This window comes from Trachypithecus francoisi, unplaced genomic scaffold (genome assembly GCF_009764315.1).
Source record: "Trachypithecus francoisi isolate TF-2019V2 unplaced genomic scaffold, Tfra_2.0 Lachesis_group10, whole genome shotgun sequence".
NCBI classification, from domain to species: Eukaryota; Metazoa; Chordata; class Mammalia; order Primates; family Cercopithecidae; genus Trachypithecus; species Trachypithecus francoisi.
Window position 1 is genome coordinate 11,619,041 of NW_022681455.1, and position 24,244 is coordinate 11,643,284.

Sequence of the window (24,244 nt, forward strand, 5' to 3'; positions counted from 1 at the left end):
CAGATTTAGGAGGTAGTGCTTAAAAGGTGAGAGGCGACCAGCCTGGCCAACATGGTGAAACCCCGTCTCTACTAAAAATACAAAAAAAATTAGCCGGACGCAGTGGTGTGTACCTGTAGTCCCAGCTACTTGGGAGGCTGAGGCTGGGAAGTCACGAAAGGCGGAGGTTTCAGTGAGACAAAAACGCGCCACTGCACTCCAGCCTGGGCAACGGAGTGAGACTCTGTCTCAGAAAATAAATAAATAAATAAATACATAAAGGTGAGAGGCATAAAGTCTAGTTAACAGACTTGCCTAGGACCAATCCTGGGCTACGTAACATCTACTTCTGAGTTACCGTTTAAAGAAGCATGCTATCAGTTTTATTAATAAGGAGCTACCATTTGTTGAGTGCTTCTTATCTGTTAGACACTTCATATGTATTCTTTAACACTTAAGGTAATCCTTCAAGTGATGTGTTTTGTCACCGTTTTATAGATGAAGCATTTGAAGTTAAGGTAGGAATCTTCTCAAGGTCACAGAGCTAATAATTGCCGGGCTGGGATTTTCTTGCTCTATGACCTTGCTTCCCCGCAACTATGTTGTATTGGTGTCCACAGAGTATTTTGGGAGCTCTTACCTGTAATGAGATAATATCATTATCTCATCTGTCAAAAACCAGATGAAATTATGTGGTTTTGAAAAATGACGAACTCAGGACTTGAACTGTCAAATTTATGCATATTTTGAATGTTTGGGATTTCTCAGGGAAGTGCTAAGTACCCAACTGCTTTCAACTACTTTCTTGCCTGTGAAGAGATTGGAGCTGACGGGGCCAGTCACTATACATGTTTCAAATCTTGCTGGAATGAAAACTAGCTTCACTTTAAACATTGCGCAAGCATAATGGAAGTAAACATTTTTTCACATACCCTGACATACTCATTCCACATAATTACTCTGGAAATGTATTTTCTTCTTCCTTGGTAATTTCTTAAATTCATAATAATCATGAAATTATTCAATATATTTTCTCCCTGGCCATGAATATTAACATCTTGGACAAAATATGAATCGTGAGATCCAAAAAAAGTTTTCTATTTTAGTTCTAGTATCTTTGGCTCTTGAAGTAATATTTTTGTAATTTTAAAACATAAGTCAGTTTTCTTTGGGCGTTTTGTTATTTGCTGAGCATTCAAATAAGACATTAAATTTCACATTTACTTATTTCAGATTTAGTGAGTGATTGATGAGGTCTGACTGTTGCCCAGCCTGGAGTGCAGTGATGTAGCTCACTACAGCCTTGACCTCCTGGGCTCAAGTGATCCTTCCTCCTCAGCCTCTCCAGTAGCTAGGACTACAGGTGTGCACCACTAGGCTTGGCTAGTACATTTCAGATTTATCACCACCTACGCTGGACAAAACTACAGGGAAAGGTAATTAGAAGGAAGATGCCTGAGTCTTTTTTTTTTTTTTTTTTTTTTTTTTTTTGAGACGGAGTCTCGCTCTGTCGCCCAAGCTGGAGTGTAGTGGCCGGATCTCAGCTCACTGCAAGCTCCGCCTCCCGGGTTCACGCCATTCTCCTGCCTCAGCCTCCCGAGTAGCTGGGACTACAGGCGCCCGCCACCTCGCCCGGCTAGTTTTTTTTTGTACTTTTTTTAGTAGAGACGGGGTTTCACTGTGTTAGCCAGGATGGTCTCGATCTCCTGACCTTGTGATCCACCCGCCTCGGCCTCCCAAAGTGCTGGGATTACAGGCTTGAGCCACCGCGCCCGGCCGATGCCTGAGTCTTAAACTGAGCCTTGTGTTTACCAATATGAATGAGTCCTGGTCAGGCTTGTGGAGAAACATTTCAGATTAACCGAACAGGTCCTTATACCATCTATGTTTTGCAGTTGAACCCTTATTATTTTGTTTTTGAGAGTGGATTGCTCACTATTTTGCCAAGGTTGGTCTCAAACTCCTGGGCTTAAGCAGTCCTTCACCTTAGCCTCCTGAGTAGCTGGGATTACAGGTGTGTGCCACCATGCCTGGCTTCGAACCCTTATTAGCTCATAAAATAGTACATAAAACTTCTGGGTGCAGAGGGGAAAGTAAACAGGACCCATGGCACCTACTTACTCCTTGAGGAGTAAAACTTGCTTTGCCTCTAGCTTCCAAATGGAAACTTAGGAGAAGAATCTATCCTGTCTGCTCTTAATTTTCTATGATTGATTGTCACTATGCATTCTTTTGGACAATTTTATGAATATTCTTCAGGCTCAGAAAGTTCTGGGGACTGATTTGCAAAATGTAATTCATCAGGTGGTTTTCTTGTAAAGCAAGAGTTCCGTCACTAGATGGTGCAGTGGTTCTATTTTATTTTTCTCCTTGCTTTTTGCTTTGGACATTACCTATGAACTGAAATTAACTGTTACTTTTGGATTCATTTCCATGTGGTATATTTAATGTTAATTTTTTTCCAAAAGAAATGCACACCAGAAAATTAAATATGAGAAAAATTAAGGTTGCTTCATGTCATCACTAGCCAATTTAACTTTCCAAAGAATTATTAAGATAGGTTTCAGGGTTGTTTGCAAATGAGAAAATCACTTTAGTTTATGATTTTTGTAAGTCATTAATCTAGACTTTGATTTATATATTTTTCTTAACTTCCAACTCAATGCATAATGGATTTATCTAATTTATTTATTTTATCTAGTGTATTTTATTTATTATTTAGAGAGTCACACTGTGTTACCCAGGCAAGTCTCCGACCCCTAGCCTCAAGCAATCCTCCTGCCTCAGCCTCTCGAATAGCTGGGATTACAGGTGCAAGCCTTGACTTCTTAGTATCTAATTTAATAGTCTACACTTTCTTAGTGACACTTAGTTATACAGTTGGTCAACTTGGGGTTACACACACACAGTGCAATCGGCCTTGTATCATGAGACTTGGTTTTAAATTCCTCCTCCACCCACTTAGTAATTGAACTTGTCCAAGTCATTTAACTTCTGCAACAGTCTGTTCTTACATTAGTAAAATGGAATGACATCTCATGTTGCATGTAGTGAGTGCTTAGCAAATAACCTTTGTCCCAGTGGCCTCTTTCAATGTATTGTCTGCACATAGAGGGATAATGTCCTTCCAGCCTTTACTAGAAGTTTTGGTAATAAGTTCAGGCACTTCTGTTTCAAAGACTAAGTCAGACTCTGCCCTGACAGAGAACAGTGCATTTTTAGGGAGGTTTTGTTTTAGATTTAAACTGTCCCATTGAAGGCTGCACTGCTTTTGCCACGAAGTCTGCTGAGGGAAATTTTAGAAACATATCTCAGTGGGAAAGAGCCTAGTTAGAAAGCAGGATGAATAAACTTGCTCAGATAGCAAATTCCTCGCATTCTCTAAACCAAATATGTACAAGATGAGGAAGCCAAGGCGGCCAGCATAAATTAATCCTGAAAGATGGCCGGGACTTGCCCATCAGCTGTGCACATAGTCATCAACCACCACAGATCCTGTTGCTAATGAGCTTCTCTGCTTTGTTTACTATGCTACAGAGACAAACTATTTAGTTCAAACTCAGAGAGGGAGGGTTGGTCTTTTCAGCTCCAGGGTTCTGGTTGTAAAAGCGTTGAGTTTTGTTTTCCATAGTGTGGCCTGCAGCAGCCATGGAGACACACGTGCCCCTGCACTCAGGGTCTTCAATCAGGACTGAACTTCAGACAGCAGATGGCGCACGCCTGTAATCCCAGCACTTTGGGAGGCCAAGGCGGGCAGATCACTTGAGGTCAGGAGTTCAAGACCAGCCTGGCCAACATGGTGAGACACCCTTTCTATTAAAAATATAAAAAATTAGCAGGGCATGTTGGTGGGCGGCTGTAATCCCAGCTACGCAGGAGGCTGAGGAAGGAGAATCGCTTGAACTCGGGAGGCAGAGGTTGCAGTGAGCCAAGATGGCACCACTGCACTCCAGCCTGGGCGACCAAGTAAGACTCTGTCGCAAAAATAAATAAATAATAAATAAATAGAAAAGAGAAGAAAAGAAAAGAAGAGGACCAAACAGATTTTCATAAAACTACACTTGGCTTACTTTTTGTGGGAATCGGTGTTGGTGGGCGACTCCAAAATGTGTTAAAAGAAGACACTTGTGTTATCTTTGATGTGGAAAATAGGAGAAGGTACAGGGATGAGTGGGAGATGTAGGGTTGAAGAAACTACAATTTTGAGAGACTCGTGACTTTCCTTTTTTTTCTTTAAGTTCTGGGGTCCATGTGCAGAACGTGCATGTTTGTTACATAGGTATACGTGTGCCATGGTGGTTTGCTGCACCTATTGACCCATCCTCTAGATTCCCTTCCCTTGTGCTCCACCCACCAGCAGGCTCTGGTGTGTGTTGTTCCCCTCCCTGTGTCCATGTGTTCTCATTATTCAGCTCCCACTTATGAGTGAGAACATGTGGTGTTTGGATTTCTGTTCCTGTGTTAGTATGCTGAGAATGATGGCTTCCAGCTTCATCATGTCCCTGCAAAGGACATGATCTCATTCCTTTTTATGGCTGCATAGTATTCCATGGTGTATGTCTACCACATTTTCTTTATCCAGTCTATCATTGATGGGCATTTGGGTTGGTTCCATGTCTTTGCTATTATAAATAGTGCTGCAGTAAACATATGTGCATGTGTCTTTATAGTAGAATGATTTATATTTTTTTGGATATATACCCAGTAATGGGATTGCTGGGTCAAATGGTATTTCTGGTTTTAGATCCTTGAGGAATCACCACACTGTCTTCCACAATGGTGGAACTAATTTACGTTCCCATCAACAGTGTAAAAGCATTCCTATTTATTGAGACTTGTGACTTTTGAAAGCCCTTTGCATGTTACCTGAGAGGAGATGACATGAGACCTGGGTCTTCTCTTAGGTTCTGACCCTTTGTGCCCATGAGACCTCATATTAGACTTAATCTCTCTATGCCATTTTCTTCTTCAATAAACCTGAAAACACATCAACTCTTTTTGCTTTCTCATAAATGCAAGTTGAAACTTGTAACAGGACAGCATCAGGCCTGTTATTCTCAGACTTTCCTAGGCCAGGACCAGTTTGGCTCCAAGCATTTGACACTTAACATGTCCGTGTAGTTCTGAGCCTTAGTCTATGTCCAGATTTATTTGAAACTTGTTTAACTTGGGGGATTTTTTTCCAAGGTGAATGAGAAGGGACGAAAAGTTCAAATCTAAACTCTAACTTCTGTTTTTTCCCCATTTTTTGCAATTCAACAAGGCAGAGGTATTATTCCAATTTTGCTGATCCAGAAACTGAGGCATACAGGTTACATGTCTTGGCCAACATCATACACAAACATGTGTGTTCATATATGCATATGCAAGAATATATACACACACAGTGTCTTGATCTAAATTCAGCTTTTCAAATAACTTTTGTTCTTTTTTTGTTTTTTTGTTTTTTTGTTTAGACAGGGTTTCGCTCTTGTTGCCCAGGCTGGAATGCAATGGCGCGATCTTGGCTCACTGCAACCTCTGCCTCCCATGTTCAAGTGATTCTTTTGTCTCAGCCTCCCAAGTAGCTGGGATTACAGGTGCCCACCACCATGCCTGGCCAATTTTTGTGGTTTTAGTAGAGGTGGGGTTTCACCATGTTGGCCAGGCTGCTCTCAAACACCTGACCTCAGGTGATCTACCTACCTCAGCCTCCCAAAGTGCTGGGATTATCGGTGTGGGCCACTGTGTCTGGCCTGTTTTTCATTTTTCACAAGTGCCTAGAGGATATATGTAAAGCCTGTATTACTGATAGGGTAATCATTGTAATAATGTTGGAATTCAACTTTTACTCTCAAACCATTTTCACATCTGTAATGTCATTTTGTCCTCACAATCTGTTCTTATTTGAGGGAAAGGTAAAATGCTTTTAATAAATGAAGAAAGCCATTTACTTGGTTAAACAAAGGTCTCTTGTGAGACCTGGACAGCTGTTTGAACAGATGTGCATGTTAAGAGCAGAATGGAGGTGGCCATAACAGCCTAATTGCCTGGACTCCGGTAATCCCTAGAGGCCCAAAGGGATCCCCTTGGAAACTAGTCACTTCCTGGGTAACCCATGACTAGCTCATTTTCCTGTCACAATGCTTTGGCTTATGAATTTTAAGAGAAAGGATGTACAAAGGCCCGGATGTTCACATGAGATCTTACTGAGGGGTTAAGTCTCGTTTTCTTCTATCAGGAATATCTTGTGACGGAGCTCTTCAGTCATAAGAGTTACACACCCAGGTCAATAGAATGCTCATAGAATAGAAGTGCCGCAATGCTTCATTTAGATTTTTCAACGTTAGTTTAACTAAGCAGACTATTTTTTTTTTTTTTTTTTTTTTTTTTTTGAGACGGAGTCTTGCTCTGCCACCCAGGCTGGAGTGCAGTGGCCGGATCTCAGCTCACTGCAAGCTCCGCCTCCCGGGTTCATGCCATTCTCCTGCCTCAGCCTCCCGAGTAGCTGGGACTACAGGCGCCCGCCTCGTCGCCCGGCTAGTTTTTTGTATTTTTAAGTAGAGACAGGGTTTCACCGTATTAGCCAGGATGGTCTTGATCTCCTGACCTCGTGATCCGCCCGTCTCGGCCTCCCAAAGTGCTGGGATTACAGGCTTGAGCCACCGCACCCGGCCGACTATTTTTTTCACAAACAAAGCGGCATGCTTCTCAGACTCTTGTTTCACCTTGACTAGTTCAATGCACACCACCAATTATCTGGACAGGAAAAGTTGCCAAATCAAAGCAAAACATGAAGGCCGGCTGGACCTTTTTTGAGTCCAAAAAGGACGAAAGAAAACAGTACTTTTGGGGTCGTTGATATGGGAAGCTGTGTTTTCAAGACCCCTGTAGACTGGAGTCTAAAGTATATCAGGAGCAGTTTTGTTGGTTGTGATGGGAAAAATGAACAGTTTGCTGATCAACCTCAGAATCAGGATTAAGTAAAAACACCCTAACTCATGACATCAGGAATCTGTGTGGTGTTAGGGACTGTATTGGGGAAACTATTTAAAAAGTTTGAACCAAAATTTATATTATAATCATGTCCATAAAGACCAGCTCAACTTTATGTCACCTACACAATGCAGGAGACAAGAGGTAAAGATAAATTGGCAAATATCCCCAAAATAATTTTTGTTTGATGTTGAAACTTGTATCACTTTACAAGTGTCACTTTCTATTTTAAAGCATTTCTATCTCAAATGTATGCAACTTTGTCTTTACCATCTCTGGAAGGGGGCAGAGGTGGTCAAATGTCAAAGGATTTCTTCACATGCAGTGTAGGTGGAGAATTAAGATAGGAATAATGTAGATAATGTGTGTGTGTGTGTGTTTAAAGAACTGTCCTAAAAGTTAACAAAATAAGCCCTTGAAATAGGTTCTGTCATGAAAGCAGGGCTTTTTCATAAGAGGAAATGAGGACAATCAGGCCGAATAACTAAGAATTGGTTTATTCTTACATATCCATTCAGCATTTTTAATTCTGGAAAGTATCAGACATCAACTTGAAAAATGTCTCAAATCATTTGGTAGGATTCCAGTTTTATGATGCACAACTCAAAGAATCCTATGGTTATCTTGGCTGTTACTAATCCAGTCTGGTGTTAGTAACAGCTTTTGTTCAAAACTATCAAAAACTCTAGCTTTTAATACAGTAATAAATTTGGTAAAATAAAGCCTGATCTCTCTCTCTCCTCTCTCTCTCTCAAATTTTCCAGTCTTCTCACTTTGGTAGCCACAATGACAAATGGGTTAGACTAAATGTAAATAGCATTTATTAAGTGTGTTCTAAAGCAGCAGTCCCCAACGTTTTTGGCAGGAGGGACTGGTTTTGTGGAAGACAATTTTTCCACAGACAGAGTGGGGGGTGGTTTCAAGATGAAACTCTTCCATCTCAGATCATCAGGCATTAGATTCTTACAAGGAGCACACAACCTAGATCCCTCACATACCCAGTTCACAATAGGGCTTGTGCTCCCACCAGACTCTAACGCCGCCACTGATCTGACGTGAAGCGCAGCTCGCCGCTTACCTCCTGCTGTGCTGCCTGGTATTTTATTTTATTTTATTTTATTTATTTTATTTTATTTTATTTTTTATTTTATTTTATTTTATTTTTTGAGACAGAGTCTCGCTCTGTCGCCCAGACTGGAGTGCAGTGGCGCAATCTCCGCTCACGGCAAGTTCCACCTCCCGGGTTCACGCCATTCTCCTGCCTCAGCCTCCCGAGTAGCTGGGACTACAGGCGCCCGCCACCACGCCCGGCTAATTTTTTGTATTTTTATTAGAGACGGGGTTTCACCGTGTTAGCCAGGATGGTCTCCATCTCCTGACCTCGTGATCCGCCCACCTCGGCCTCCCAAAGTGCTGGGATTACAGGCGTGAGCCACCTCCCTTGGCCTGTGTGGCCTGGTTCTTAACAGGCAACAGACTGGTACCTGTCTGCAGCCTGGGGGTTGAGGACCCCTGTTCTAAAGAACACTAACTGGGAGAGGCTCTTTTTTTTTTTTTTGAGACAGAGTTGGCCGGGCGCGGTGGCTCAAGCCTGTAATCCCAGCACTTTGGGAGGCTAAGACGGGCGGATCACAAGGTCAGGAGATGGAGACCATCCTGGCTAACACGGTGAAACCCCGACTCTACTAAAAAATACAAAAAACTAGCCGGGCGAGGTGGCGGGCGCCTGTAGTCCCAGCTACCCGGGAGGCTGAGGCAGGAGAATGGCGTGAACCCGGGAGACGGAGCTTGCAGTGAGCTGAGATCCAGCCACTGCACTCCAGCCCGGGCGACAGAGCGAGACTCCGTCTCAAAAAAAAAAAAAAAAAAAAAGAGACAGAGTCTTGCTCTGTTGCCCAGGCTGGAGTGCAGCTGGAACCCAGCTTCTGGGTTCACCCCATTCTCCTGCTTCAGCCTCCCGAGTAGCTGGGACTACAGGCGCCCGCCACCACGCCCGGCTAATTTTTTGTATTTTTAGTAGAGGCGGGGTTTCACCGTGTTAGCCAAGTGTATCCCAAAAGTCTTGCTGCAGGGTAAGCTATTTAATGTTTTTAACGCAACAAAGAAAAATGTTTTACTCACAGCTGAGATAATTCATGAGAACCTTCCCACCAATTTATAAGAACAAATTATTTGCTCCATACATTATTAATTGATGTAGACATTTTTAGTTTGCTTCTTGACCTAAAGCCTCTAGACACATCTCTATAAATCCAAGAAGGCAATCCCTGTCCTGCAGGTATCAAGGTGGTGTGAAGGAGCTGAGATTTTATTATAAATGCAGGTGATCAGAGGAAGTTTCAGGGGTAAACTACAGTCTTTAAATATCTTAGCCAGATTTGGGATTCTGGGAAAAATGAGAATTAAAATGTAGGACTAGAAATGCTTTTTATGAAAATTACCCCAGTCCTCATGGAAAAAAAAAAAAAACATAACTAACAGCCACACCAGGAAACTGACAGCAAGTCTGTAAACCAAGGGCAGGAAGGTGTCTTGTCCCCAGCGCTCTCACTTGGACAGGGGCAGGGGCCAGGGCTGCTCTCCACTGTGAGTATGTTGGGGTGTGTGACTGCATGTAGTCATTTTGTAATAATGGAACACTGGTATTGTATCAATACCACTTACCTGTCCTCAGCCACACTCAATCTCATCCCCTTTGCTTCACGTCACTGGAACATGCCATTGAATAGATGTCCCATCAGGGCCAGGCTTTCCTCCCCTATCTCCTCCCGCCGTCTCTGCTTTGAGACTTCACCCCAACAATCAATCTCCCCCACTCTTCTCGCTCTCACCTTTCTTCTTTTCTCCATTGGCTTCTTCCCTCATGACTCGGAACCTACTCAAATCTTTCCCAGGAACCCGGTCCGGGTGCAGCCTCGCCTGCAGAAGGCCGCCATGCTGGGTGTGGCGCCTGGAGAAGGGGAAAGGTCCAGGAGTAGGTTCAGAGGCCAGAACCTCCATGGACATGTGATGGAGAAGCCACCAATGAAAAGAAAGCAAAACAGTGCCTTCAGTCCAGAGAGAGGCTGGAATGGGCATGGCAGGGGCCAGGGGGCCGAGTGGTGAATATTAACTTTATACAAGAGAAAGGGTAAGGATAGAAATAATAGACCAAGGGACATAAATAAATGTTTGACTTGTATTAACTACTTGCTAAGTGTCTTGTCTTTTCAAACTCTCAATACCTAGGAGTTTACTTTTACTTATCTATAATGCCTTAGGCCTCAACTTGTGCCCAGATAAGAAACATTAAGGAGAATTCCCATCAGGCATTCTCTCCCACAGTTAATGAACTTTAAGAAGAAGAGAAGCTACAAAGGGAATTCTGGTTTCAGGCTCTAGGCAAAACCTGCCATGTTGAGGTCAATTGGTTTCACCTCCTTCTGACCCGCCTTTTTGCACAGGAGGTAATTAGGCAGATTGGGTTTCAAGAAGTCCTACTCAAGAGCCAGCCAAGGTGGCTGCTTCTGCCTGTTGACGGCAGCTAACCTTAATGCTAATTAAGAATAATGTGCTGGTGTGTTGTGCCCAAAGCCGCGAGACCCCAGTAAGTGACCACCAGAGTCCAGAGTCAAAGCCAAATAGCCGGGGTCGCTTTATTACGAGTTCGAACCCGGACCTCTCCACTTTATACAATGGCAGGTAAAGAGAGAGGCCCCGGCTGCTGTTTTAGGGTTTCTTTTCTAGCGAGGTACAAACAAGTCACAGAGAAACAGTAGTTACAAGCTTATTATTGGTTAACATTTAAAGTTGAACATTCGGCAGTTTCTGGTTGGTTCCTGCCTTTTTCGCAACCTCAGACGGCTGGGGGTTTTCCAGATAAGTTGTTTGTGTAAGCCCGGGGGGTGGTCACATGCATGTATGTTGCAACCTCAAATGGCTAGGGGTTTTCTAGATAAGTTGTTTGTGTAAGCCCGGGGGGTGGTCACATGCATGTATGTTTAGAATTTTTCCCTTAGGGGCTTTCTATCTCAGGTGAGGGTCTCAAAACAACAGCCACCAGCAGTTCAGATTAAGAAGGAGAAATGGGGCCGGGCGCGGTGGCTCAAGCCTGTAATCCCAGCACTTTGGGAGGCCGAGACGGGCGGATCACGAGGTCAGGAGATCGAGACCATCCTGGCTAATACGGTGAAACCCTGTCTCTACTTAAAAAAATACAAAAAACTAGCCGGGCGACGAGGCGGGCGCCTGTAGTCCCAGCTACTCCGGAGGCTGAGGCAGGAGAATGGCGTAAACCCGGGAGGCGGAGCTTGCAGTGAGCTGAGATCCGGCCACTGTACTCCAGCCTGGGTGGCAGAGCAAGACTCCGTCTCAAAAAAAAAAAAAAAAAAAAAAAAAAAAAAAAAAAAAAAAAAGAAGGAGAAATGGGGCCGGGCGCGGTGGCTCAAGCCTGTAATCCCAGCACTTTGGGAGGCCGAGACGGGCGGATCACGAGGTCAGGAGATCGAGACCATCCTGGCTAACATGGTGAAACCCCGTCTCTACTAAAAAATACAAAAAACTAGCCGGGCGACATGGCGGGCGCCTGTAGTCCCAGCTGCTTGGGAGGCTGAGGCAGGAGAATGGGTAAACCCAGGAGGCGGAGCTTGCAGTGAGCTGAGACCCGGCCACTGCACTCCAGCCTGGGCGGCAGAGCGAGACTCCGTCTCAAAAAAAAAAAAAAAAAAAAAAAGAAGGAGAAATGGGCCTGGCGTGGTGGCTCACACCTGTAATCCTAGCACTTTGGGAGGCCAAGGCAGAAGGATCGCCTGAACGCAGGAGTTTGAGACCAGCTTAAGCAACAGAATGAGACCCCATCTCTACAAAAAATTTAAAAATTAGCCTGGTGTGGTGGTGTGCACCTGTCTTCCCAGCTACTCTGGGGGCTAAGGCAAGAGGATCACCTGAGCCCTGGAAGTTGAGGCTGCAGTGGGCTATGACTGTGCCACTGCACTCCAGCCTGGGGACAGAGGGAGACCCTGTCTCAAAAAACATTAATGAAAATTGTAAAAGGAGTAAGACTGTTGCAACACCATCCTCTCTATTGCAGGCAAACAGAACAGTGAGATTCAGGGATTCCAGACAAGGCAGGCATTGGACCAGACAGCGTGCCTGCCAGTGTCCAGGGAACTGATGCCTATTCGAATGGTCCTCTAACGCACCACTTCCTTAAGTATGTCCGTAGACAGGCTCTGTTCCAGCACCACAGTTACTTTACAAGCTTTGAAATCACTTCAGTGAGGAAACTGAGACGCCATGAGATGAAGTCGTTCCTAAGATGATTCAACTCCTAAGTGGCAAAGGTGGAATTCGATAGAAGATTCTGACTGGGAAGCCCTCATTCTTTCCCACTGGATCTAAAAAGCAGACACGAAAACAATGTTAGAGTCAACAACTGTACCCCATCCCTTGCCTGCCCTCTAATTTCAGATGGAGGTACACTTTTCTTTTTCAAAAAGTTTCAACTGCCTGTAAGATACAATTCCAGCCCTTTCTCCTGGAGTTCGGGGCTCCAGGCTGGCGCCTGCTTACCTACCTGCCTCCCACTTCTTCCCACTGTGACCTCACTTGTCCGTAACTCCCTCCACATACTCTGACCCCTAATGTGTGGGTTTCTGGTGCTCTTTCAACTAAGTATCCATATCTGGATGTTCCCTCTTCATGATAAGCCACCACTTCTGCCTTCAGAAACTCATGGCTTGAAGCCTGTCCCACTGCCCAAGTCATCTGTGAAGCTGTCCCTGACCTTCCCAGACCCCTGCAGCTGCTCCCTTCCTGTGGAACCCTGTGACATTTGGTCCAGACAGCTCATTTGACATTTGCCAGTTGCAATCTTGGGTTTTATACGAGGCTCCCACATTCGTAGACTACCTGGGCCATGGGTAGTGAGTGCCAGCCTTGGGTTTTGGGTCTGGGAATCCCCAGAAGGACACCCAAGTTAGGAAATTCCAGACAGAAATCTGCCAAACATGACATCATAGGACTGGGAAGGTTTTGGAGCCCAGGGGCCTGGCAGAGGATGAGAAATCAGGTCAGTAAATACTGGCAGGCTAAAGAGAAACAACACTGAGCAGTGGGATTACAAACTTAGATAAAAACTTAGATGTCAGCCGGGTGCAGTGGCTCATGTCTGTAATCCCAGCACTTTGGGAAGCTGAGGCGGGTGGATCACCTGAGGTCAGGAGTTTGAGACCGGCCTGGTCAACATGTTAAAACTCTGTCTCTACTGAAAATATAAAAATTTGCTGGGTGTGTCGGTGCGCGCCTGTAGTCTCAGCTACTCGGGAGGCTGAGGCAGGAAAATCGCTTGAACCTGGGAGGCAGAGGTTGCAGTGTGCTGAGACCATGCCACTGCACACCAGCCTGGGATCAAAACGAAAATAAAAAACGTAGATGTCGAAACCCAGTTCAGGTGTAGTGTGATGGGCCAGAGACGTTTGGGATGGGGACCAGGATGAACTTTAAAAATATGCTTGCAAGCACTTCCTGGAAGACCACAGAATCAACTAGGGACATTCCTTCTATAGATGTTGACTTACTAAAAGAGTATTTATGGAAATTAAACAAAGCCAAATAGGTTTGTAACTCAGAGCTTTCCACGGTCTTCAATATATATGTGGGAACTGTGAATCTCTAAGACAGGAATATAGAAGGCAAGTTTTATCAAACATATTTGAATTCCTTGGCCAGGGAATTCTTTCTCTTAACAGCCTCTCCCGGAGGCCGGGCGCAGTGGCTCATGCCTGTAATCCCAGCACTTTGGGAGGCCGAGGTGGGCAGATCACGAAGTCAGGAGATGGAGACCATCCTGGCTAACACGGTGAAACCCCGTCTCTAATAAAAATACAAAAAAATTAGCCAGGCGTGGTGGCGGGGGCCTGTAGTCCCAGCTACTCGGGAGGCTGAGGCAGGAGAATGGCGTGAATCTGGGAGGCGGAGCTTGCAGTGAGCCAAGATCGCGCCAGTGCCTGCCAGTGCACTACAGCCTGGACGACAGAGCGAGACTCTGTTTCAAAAAAAAAAAAAAAGAAGAAGAAGAAGAAGAAGCCTTTTTCAAATTGACAAATAAAAGTAATATATATTTATGGTGTGCAATATCACGGTTTGATAGATGTATACTTTGTACAATAGCTAAACCAAGCCAATTAACATATGCATTGCCTCATCTACAGTCAGGTGTGGCTTAACCACGGGTACTTTCTGAGAAAAGTGTTGTTAGATTTTGTCCTTGTGCAAATATCATAGAGTGTACTTTTTTTTGATAAGTAGGAGTACACTCGATAATCATAATAAAAAAGTACAGCATCATACATAATGAGCCAGTAGCATAATTTTTTATTGTCACTATCAAGTATTATGTAGTATACATCATTGTATGTGCTAGACTTTTATATGACTGGCAAAGCAGCAAATTTGCTTACACTAGCATTGCCATAAACACAGGTAATGCCTTGCACCATGTCACTAAACCATAGAAAAATTTCAGCTCTTTGATAATCTTATGGAACCACTGTCATGGGGGGGTCCATCATCGAACAAAACGTTGTTTTTATAGCACATAAATGTACTTATTTATTTCTGGTGAGAACACTCAAAATGTATTTTCTTAGCAATTTTGAAGTGTATAATGTATTGTTATTAACTATAATCACCATGTTATAAAAAAGATCTCTTGCAACTCATTCCTTTAATTGAAGTTTTGTGTCCTTTGACCAACATCTCCCTAATTACCTCTTCCCTGTCCCAGCCCCTGGTAACCTCCATTTACTCTGCTTTTATGAGTTAGACCTTTCTGGATTTCACATAGAAATGAGATCTTGTGTTTTGTCTTCCTGTGTTTCACTCAGCACAACCTCCTCCAGTCTCATCCATGTTGTCACAAATGATAGGATTTCATTATTTTATATGGCTGAATAGAGTTCCACTGTGTATGAATATACCTCATTTTCTGTATTCATTCATCCATTGATGGACTCTTAAGTTGATTGCATATCTTGGCCATTGTGAACAGTGCTGCAATAAACAGGGGAGTGAAGATATGCCTTTAACATAGTGGTTTCATATTCTTTGAATATATATCCAGAAGTAGGAGTACTGGATCATATGGTAGTTCTATTTTTAATTTTTTGAGGAATCTCCATATTGTTCTCCATAGTGGTTGTAATAGTTTACATGCCCACCAACAGCATGTAAGTTTCCCTTGTGAGACATGGAGATTCCCTTGTGAGACATGTCCAGAGCACAGCCCCCAGTCCCCTGGCATTGCCCAGGTATGCAGCTTGCTCTCTAGCCAGGGTTGGTGACAACTGTCCCCTGAGACAGTTGGGGACTTCAGTAAATGCCTTTACCTCTTTATCTCAGTCTTTTTCTTTTCTTCCCTTCCTTTTTCTTTTCCTTTCCAAGCTTTGACATGTCAGGGACAGATCAGATGATCTCTGCCCAGTTCTAAAAACTCTGTGGAGAGTCCTATCATGTTGACACAAAGCTCCTTATGGGAGGAGATGATCCTGAGGAAAACAGGTTAAAAATAAGCAGAACTCAGCTTTTACTTTCACCCTCCCCTGGGCACATCTGCTAACTACCATTCACTCCTGCATTCTCGGGTTTTGTAGTCTTAAAAGAAATTCCCATGGGGACCGCTTTTGGGCTGAAGGATGTTCTCAAAACACAAAAGACCTCGAAACAACAACAAAAAAGGCATGCTACTTTTTAATATTTAAATAAAAATGTTTGTAATGGCAAAAAGAAAAAAGAAAAATAACTCTCCTTGACTAGGAAATAGAAACAGTTTGAAAGTTTCATTGGATATGAGAAGAATTTGGCATCCTGATGGCAAGGGTTGGCTTCAGGCCCAATTGTGATGGGGGTGAGATCGGTCTTCAGCAGCCCCTACCTCTGCCACCCTGGCCTTCAGGGACCCATGGCCCCAGGTTCCCTGTCCAGAGCACAGCCCCCAGTCCCCTGGCAATGCCCAGGGATTCGGCTTGCTCTCTAGCCAGGGTTGGTGACAAAACATGCCCAAAAAATAATTATTCCTAACACTTGTTAAAGAATGGGAAGGCAGACTTTATTCAGTGGGACTATTGAGGGAGACATCAAGACTACCGCGGCAGGGGGTTTTGCAGTGGGGGTGAGAGATTGGGCTCAGCTCTTAGTACACAAGGTCAGCAGATGAAAAATTCCTGGAGAAAACATCAGAGGTAACAGGAGATTCTGACTAAAGTATCCCTGCGGGATTCTGCCTGAAGACAGACCAGTGTAATCACATATCACCTAGGAGATGGGGGGGACGAGGAACCTGGTGAGATATGAAGGATGGGAGATTCTGGCTAAACAGATTTAGCAAGATTCTTGCTAAATTGGGCAATGCAAAGACTAACACAGAAGCCCAAAGGTCAAGGCATAGATGAGAAGAGAGTTCAGAGGATCCTCCTACAGTTTGGTCAAAGAGAGAATCTTGGTCACATGGCTACTAATTGTTTACAGAGAGAAGAAAGTGAATAGGACTAAATGACAAGAATGAGCTACTTCTTAGAGATAGATCCTTTCATTTTATAAACTCTTTGGTACTGACAAAGAGTTGCTCCTTGACCAAAATTTAGTTAGGCTCCTCTAAGCTCTCTTTTCCATTAGGCCTTGACCATGGTCCCCACCCCGTCCTTGGTCTGCCCAAACAAATTTTAGCAAAGTATCCTGCTAAGTCAGTTTAGCCAGAATCTCCCTCCCACCGAGGTCTCCTCTTAGTAATTCCTAGTCACTTTCTCCCTTACTCTGCCCCTTGCTGTAAATCCCTGCATATCGTTGCTGCATTTGGGGTTGAACTAAGTCTCTCTCTCCTATTGCAATAGTTTTGAATACAGTCTTCCTTGCCATAATGACAAGTGTCAGCATAATTTTTTCTTGAACAGTACCCATTAGGTTCCAGGTCTTACGTTTACAGAGATAATCAGACTGAGGCTGACCTGGAAGCACAGAAGGGTCTCACAGGGAGAGGGTGTGCTATGGAAAGACAGGCATGCAAGCAGATAAAAGACAAGTTGAGTACCATGATGGTGGTAGGAGTCAGCTGCTATGAGAACCCAGAAAACAAAACAACTAACCCCAAGCAGGTACACTTAGAGCTGTGTACTAAAGAATGAGTAGGGCCGGGTGTGGTGGCTCATGCCTGTAATCCCAGCACTGTGGGAGGCCAAGGCGGGCAGATCACGATTTCAGGTGTTTGAGACCAGCCTGGCCAACATGAACTCCCGTCTCTACTAAAAATACAAAAATTAGTAGGGTGTGCTGGCAGGTGCCTATAATCCCAGCTACTCAGGAGGCTGAGGCAGAAGAATCGCTTGAACCCGGGAGGCGGAGTTTGCAGTGAGCTGAGATGGCGTCACTGCACTCCAGCCTGGGCAACAGAGTGAGACTCCGTCTTAAGAATGAGTAGAATTTCACCTGGTGGAGAAATGGAGGAAGGAGCATTCCAGGAAGAGAAGGTTGGATAGGGATCTTCCATGTTTTGCCCCAAACAAATGATTCTGCCAGTAGGAATTCCAGGTACCATTTGGGGCACCCCTCAAATTGCTCTACCAGGGGCACAGCTGCTGTTCCTACCCACGGGCCATCAGGTGCCCCACCACACCTGGGTCCTGCCCCAAGTAAAGCCCCCATTTCCATCCCGCATGCCACAGCGCCCTGCCTCTGCTCTGGTGAAGGGATTTACTAAAAAGGATTTACTGAAAAGGACGCTTTGGCTTAAAATGTCAAAGAGAGGTTGGACTTTTTCCTTAAAAATAAAATATTTCATTTGGTTCTTCCGAAAGTTACTGATAAAACCAAAGAGGGTAAAGCAGGGAAGGAGAAGTGAGAAGACAAACATTGGCGTCAATGCCTAGAAAATGATTCCCTGAGGGTGGAAAATGCTTCGATCATTTCTCCCAGGCAAGGCTAGAAGCAAAGAAATCATGAACAGAAGTGCATGGAAAATCTGAGCAAAATATTTTTAGTTGGTTGACCTTTTAGTAAGAGCAGTATCTCCTTTAAAAGAAAAATTATCAAAAGAATGTTATGTTACTAATACTCAGAAGGGAGGAAGGGAGGGGGCTAAGCCAGAAGTCAGAATATCCAAGCTTGTGGTGGACTTTTTGGGGGACTAGGTGCCCAGCAGCTTATCCTTCTGAACTGGGCAGTATCCAATCATTGCTAGCATCTGGCATTCCCATGCCCCCTGCCAGTTGAAATGTGTCTGTGGAACCAGCTCTGGATTCTCAAAATATTCCTGAATGGCTCCCTCCCGCCCTTTGCCGCCTCCTTCTCTTCTTCCCTTTCTTCTTCCCTCTTTCCTGTCCTCCTTCCAGACTTCCCTAACTTGATTCCGCTGAACCTGGGTGGATTGCTTTGCTGGAATAAACTCTGACCTAATCCCACTCTGGGCTCTGCCAAATTCTCTGCTAACTGGTTCTTTCTCAAAATACTCCACTGTCCCTCAGACGAAGTCAACTCCAAGTAAAATTATGGAGCACACAGGGCTTTGTTTGTTTTGGTTCCTCTCTACCTCTCCTTTTCATAGGCTTTTCATCTCCATTTCTTTTCCCTCCCATCCTAAAATCTCAAGTACTCAGTGTTCCTGTGGCTGGAAGTCCTCACTGTAGCAGTCTGTCTAGTTCCATTCTGTTTTCCAAAATGGCCTATCCCAGTCACCTTCCACAACTCTCATTCCCCGGGATAGCTGATATTGGCTAATTTTTAGAAATAGACAGAGGGTCAAGGCAATCCACAAATGCCCACAACTGACCTCCCTCTTTATGTTCTGCTTTTCCCATTTTGATATCTCCTCCCAGCATTATTGAGGTATGATTGACAAATAATTGCATATATTTTAGATGTATGACATGATGTTTTGATATCTGTACATATGGCGAAATGATTACTGCCACCAAGTTAACCCATCCATCACTCACCTAGTTACTATTTCTTCCCACTTTGATTTTAAAGGCTCCTTTCTTCCTTCCTTCCTTCCTTCCTTCCTTCCTTCCTTCCTTCCTTCTTTCTTTTCTTTCTTTCTTTCTTTCTTTCTTTCTTTCTTTCTTTCTTTCTTTCTTTCTTTTCTGAGACGGAGTCTCGCCCTGTCACCCAGCCTGGAGTGCAGTGGCACAATCTTGGCTCACTGCAACCTCCACTTCCCCATTTCAAGCGATTCTCCTGCCTCAGCATCCCAAGTAGCTGGGACTATAGGCGCCTGCCACCATGCCTGGCTAATTTTTTGTATTTTAGTAGAGACGGGGTTTCACCATGTTGCGCAGGCTGGTCGAGAACTTCTGAGCTCAGGCAATCCGCCTGCCTCGGCCTACTGAAGTGCTGGGATTACAGGCGTGAGCCACCGTGCCCGGCCTTAAAGGCACATTTCTAATAGCGAAATAGGAATTTCTCAAGTGGTAACACATTTTCCGCACGCACCTCATTCTATCCATCATGTAGGGAATTCCCTGCTGTTCCTTTCTGTTAGGCTGCCTCCAGCCATGCCTGGGGTCCTGACTTCCAAGAGACTCACAGCTGGGTCTGGGGTGTGGGCCTCAGGGTTGAAAGCTAGATGAGGGAACAGGTGTCAGGTGACAGAGGTCAGGCTGGGAGTGGGCAGGCTGTCCCTGCAGGGAGTAACCTGGAGGTCCGACTTTGCTGTTGGACCAACTCTTGGAATGGATACAAAGTCTTCTCCTTTTCTCAGAAAGTCTTGTTGTGCTCACTCTTCCCTGGATGCTCAAAGTTAAGCTGTTAGAAACTAGTGAATCTTCGGGGCATGTGTGCTTTTATTTTAAAGGCTCTGTGGGGTCCAGACCTCCCATGTATATTCACATTCTCTCCTGTTTAACGGGAGAGGGATTTCCAAACCTTTTTCACTCTTGCCAGACCCAGCGCCACATCTACCGCTGCCCCTCACCTGACCTCCTTCCTTGGCAAATGCCTCTGACTCATCCAAGAGGGAGCCTACAACCTGTCTCACCACGTTGAATGTCTGCTGTTCTTACATGTCCCTTTCTGCTTTATCTTTTAAGGAACCATGTCTTCCTCTTCCTCTTACAGGAGAACGTCCCCTTTGTCCCTGACCCTGACCATTAGTCCTCCTAGTCTCTGTTGATCATGTCCCATGACCTTTGTCTTGCATTGCACTGTGACTCTCTCACTACAGGTTATGAACAGTCTCATATCTCCCTAGACTCCTACACTGGAAAAAGAAAACCCAAGCCCCATTCTTCCTTTGAGCTGCCAGCACATCTTCCTCCTCCCTGCCGGGGCCACACTTCTTAGAGGCGGAGTGTCCACTCCCAGCACCTGCAGAAGCCTCACCCTCACTCTCACTGACTTCTTCCACCTCAGCCTTCCTGGATGCCTGGACCAAAGGACATTTCCGCAATCACGATCCTCCCCCTCCTCGTGCCACCTCAGCCTCTGCTTTTTCAAACTGTTTCCCCAGCTGCAGTGGCACTTCTCTGCCTTGATTTTCCTCAAACCCTTGAAATCATTCCTATGTCTTCTTTCCTAATCTTCCTGCCCTTCCCACTCCTGCTTCTTTTCAAATGTACAGGCTTTGTTCATTTTCTCTGTATGTACGTTCTAGCCTTATTTTTCTTTCTTCTTCGGACTTTATCTGTTACCTCTGTGAATAGCCTCTAAATTGGCACTCATAGACCTCACTTCTTTTCCAAACTCCAGGTTTTTCTTCCCTCCTAACCTCCCTCCCTTCTTTCCTCCCATCTCCTTCCCTCTTTCACCGGCCCTTTCCTTCCTCCCAACTTCTCAATGGGTATTTATTGAGCATCTTCTGTGGGCCAGCCAGTGTACCAAAAAATGGAAGGAGCTATTCCAATATAGCCTGGTAAGTGCTGTGGTGTGGGGGATACAGGATGTTGTAGGAGCACCTAGCAGGGATGCCTCTGTATGAATGGGGTGGGGACGTGAGGAAGACTTTCCCTAAGAAACTGGCATTTAGAAGGAGATAGGAGGAGAACTGAAAGGTCAGGTGAAAGCTCTGGACAGAATCTGGAGGAGTTAGGCGAGGGAGCTTGGTGCATTTTGCCATCTCCTGACCTGTCACTCATTCGTTTCATCAGAGTTCTAACTTACCAGGTGCCCCTAGTGACAGACACTTAAACTAGAGAGGTTTCAGGTTGAAGCGATGACTCTTCCCACCCTTTCCGTGCTGCCCTCTCAGGAAAAACCATTAGGATATATTCTTTCCCCAAGTCTCTATAATGTCATATTGGCCTCACATTGGTTCTACATGAGCAACATCTTTTCTACCCTTCCCCTTCTGCCATTTCCACCAAAAAGCCTCTTTTTCTTCGAATCCTTCACGCTCGGCTGAGACCTCCAGTCTGTTCTTCGCTGGATGAACCCACATGGTTCTGCTTAGTGACGGCTGCCTGAGATCCATCTTGAATCATAACCCCGCCTTCCTCAAAAGCCATCAGCCAATCAGAGAACAATGTGCCCAACTCCGACTCCCTGCACCCCCACCACCAGACCCAGCCAAAATTTCAACTTTTCCCTCTTACAGTCTATTTTTTTTTTTTTTGGAGGCGGGAGCGGGATACAGACTTTTGCCCTGTTGCCTGAGCTGGAGTGCAGTTGCACAGCTCACTGCAGCTTCAACCTCTCAGGTTCAAGTGATCCATCCTCCTACCCCAGCCTCCTGAGTAGCTGGGACCACAGGTGCATGCCATCACACCTGGCTTTGTTTTTTAAGTGACGGATTCTCACTGTGTTGCCCAGGATGGTGTAGAACTCCTGGCTCAAGTGATTCACCCACCTTGGCCTCCCAAAGTGCTGGGATTACAGGTGTAAGCTGTGTCTGGCCTCACAATCTTTTTTTTTTTTTTTTTTGAGACGGAGTATCGCTCTGTCGCCCGGGCTGGAGTGCAGTGGCCGGATCTCAGCTCACTGCAAGCTCCGTACCCCGGGTTTACGCCATTCTCCTGCCTCAGCCTCCGGAGTAGCTGGGACTACAGGCGCCTGCCACCTAGCCCGGCTAGTTTTTTTTGTGTGTGTGTTTTTTAGTAGAGATGGGGTTTCACCGTGTTAGCCAGGAAGGTCTCGATCTCCTGACCTCGTGATCCGCCCGTCTCGGCCTCCCAAAGTGCTGGGATTACAGGTGTGAGCCACCGCGCCCGGCCCACAATCTATTTCTAATGTGTAGTTGCAGCAATGTTCTGCACCTGCCATGACAGGAGCAGGCACACACTTGCTTTTCCACCCACAGGCTCTGCATAAGCCATTCCCTCTCCTGGGACATGCTTCTCTTCCATAGGCTCTCTTTCTCTTAAAGTTTAAAGAAATTGTGATAAAATACACATAAAACTGACCATTGAAACCATTTTTAAGTGTGCAGTCCAGTGGCATTAAGTTTATTAATATTGCTGTGCCACCATCACCACCATCCATCACCAGAACTTTTCTATCTTCTCAAACTGAAACTCTATAACCATTAAACACTCCCTCTTCCCCTCTACCCCAGCCCCAGGCATCCCCCATTCTACTTTCTGTCTCTCTGAATTTGACTACATTAGACACCTCATATATGTGGATTCAGACAGTATTTATTCTTTTATGACTGTCTTTTACCTAGCATGATATCCCTAAGGTTTATTCATGTTGTCATATGTGTCAGAATTTCCTTCCTTTTAAAGGCTGTATAGTATTCCATCATATGCATGTACCACATTTTGTTTATCCAGTCATTGTTGTTGGACACTTGGGCTGTTTCTACCTTGTAGCTATTGTGACTGATGCTGCTACGAACACAGGTGTACAAATATCTCTTCAAGTCTCTGCTTTCAATTATTTCAGATATATACCCAGAGGTGGGATTCTTGGATCGTGCAGTAATTCTGTTTTTAATTTTCTGAGGAGCTGCCATACTGTTTTCCAAGGCAGCTGTACCACTTTACATCCCCACCAACAGTTCACACAAAGCTTTCACTATCTCCATATCCTTGCTATTTTCTGGATAGTTTTTATTTTTATTGTTTTTTAGTTAGTAGTCACCCACGCTTGTGGGTATGGTTCCACAGAATATAAAGAATTTGAAATCTTTATATTCTTTTAAAATTAGTTGATTTTTGTTTGTAATAAAAACAAGACATACTCATTAGAATGAATCCAAAGTTTCCCTTAAATTCAAAAAGTAAAGACTACCACCACTAGATTGGTTGTAACGTTGCCATGACCCGTCACCCCCAAACCTCTCCTTACCCCCAAACCTCTTTGACCTCTTGTTCTCATCTCCCCCACCTGCTGTCGCTGGAAGTGGGGATGAAATCGGTGGGTGTGCACCAGCCCAGTTGTGCCAGTTGTTCACAGTATGCCCATTTCCATGGCTATTGCCTGTGCCTCACTGGTTATTTGATATTTAGAATATTTGTCCTGCCTAGGAGTCCTTCCTCCAGAATACCTCAAAATCTGTAATTGTATAAGACAGGAGAGGTTCTGAAGCAGCAGCTATGAGCCAAGAAAAATAGCCACCAAAAGACTTTTCATTTGGTTCATTTAGTAAGAATTGCTTCTTCGAGATCCTGCTCACAAGGCCTGGGTGATAACAGCCCACCTCCTCACCCTCTTCTACTCCTCTCTCCCAATGGAAGTCCCTTCTTCCTTCTTTGTGCTCCTACAGCACTTTATTTGGATCTGTAATTACACATTATTATTAACAATGTACACTCTGCCCTTTATTTTTTGTGTATGTCTGCCTTTATCTCTGCAATGACTATTGGTTTTTCATTTCCTGTAGTGATTCAAAATACATACCCATCATGGGATACATGTTGACTGAATCCACCTGCACTGGGATGAGTGTTGCAGAAGGCATTGGCCCTGTTTCATCCCTGCACTTATTTGAGCTCATGTGCAATGAGCTAACCCTGAGGACATCTGTGTGAGTTCCAGAAGCAGCAGCCAATCAGCTAATCATCCTTTTTCCAGTGTCAGGCAAGGTTGACTGGGACCCTGAGTTTGGTTCTACCATTTAGAAATAACACAGAGGATTACTTCTTGGGGTCTCTCAGCCAACCAAAGTCACTCCTTAAGATTGGGCCTTTCTGCAGAGGAATCTTAGGAGCAGAGGCTCTTAGATCAGACGAGAAAAGGATGATGGAGAATCTGGTTTTCCTTCTGAGATCATTCCTTTCAAGTCCCATCCGAAAGGCTTCACCGAGGCTGAGGTCCAAGAATCTCATCAGAATTCAAAACAGGTTCCCTTGAGCACTAGCACATCCACAAAGTTAGTAGGCTTGGT

At 44.7% G+C, this 24,244-nt stretch overlaps 1 protein-coding gene across 1 annotated transcript in view; it reads left to right on the top strand.

Moving 5' to 3' along the window:
- TMEM170B (transmembrane protein 170B) overlaps positions 1-24,244 on the top strand; it is an 81,016-nt gene that overhangs the window by 39,694 nt on the left and 17,078 nt on the right. The window lies entirely within an intron of this gene.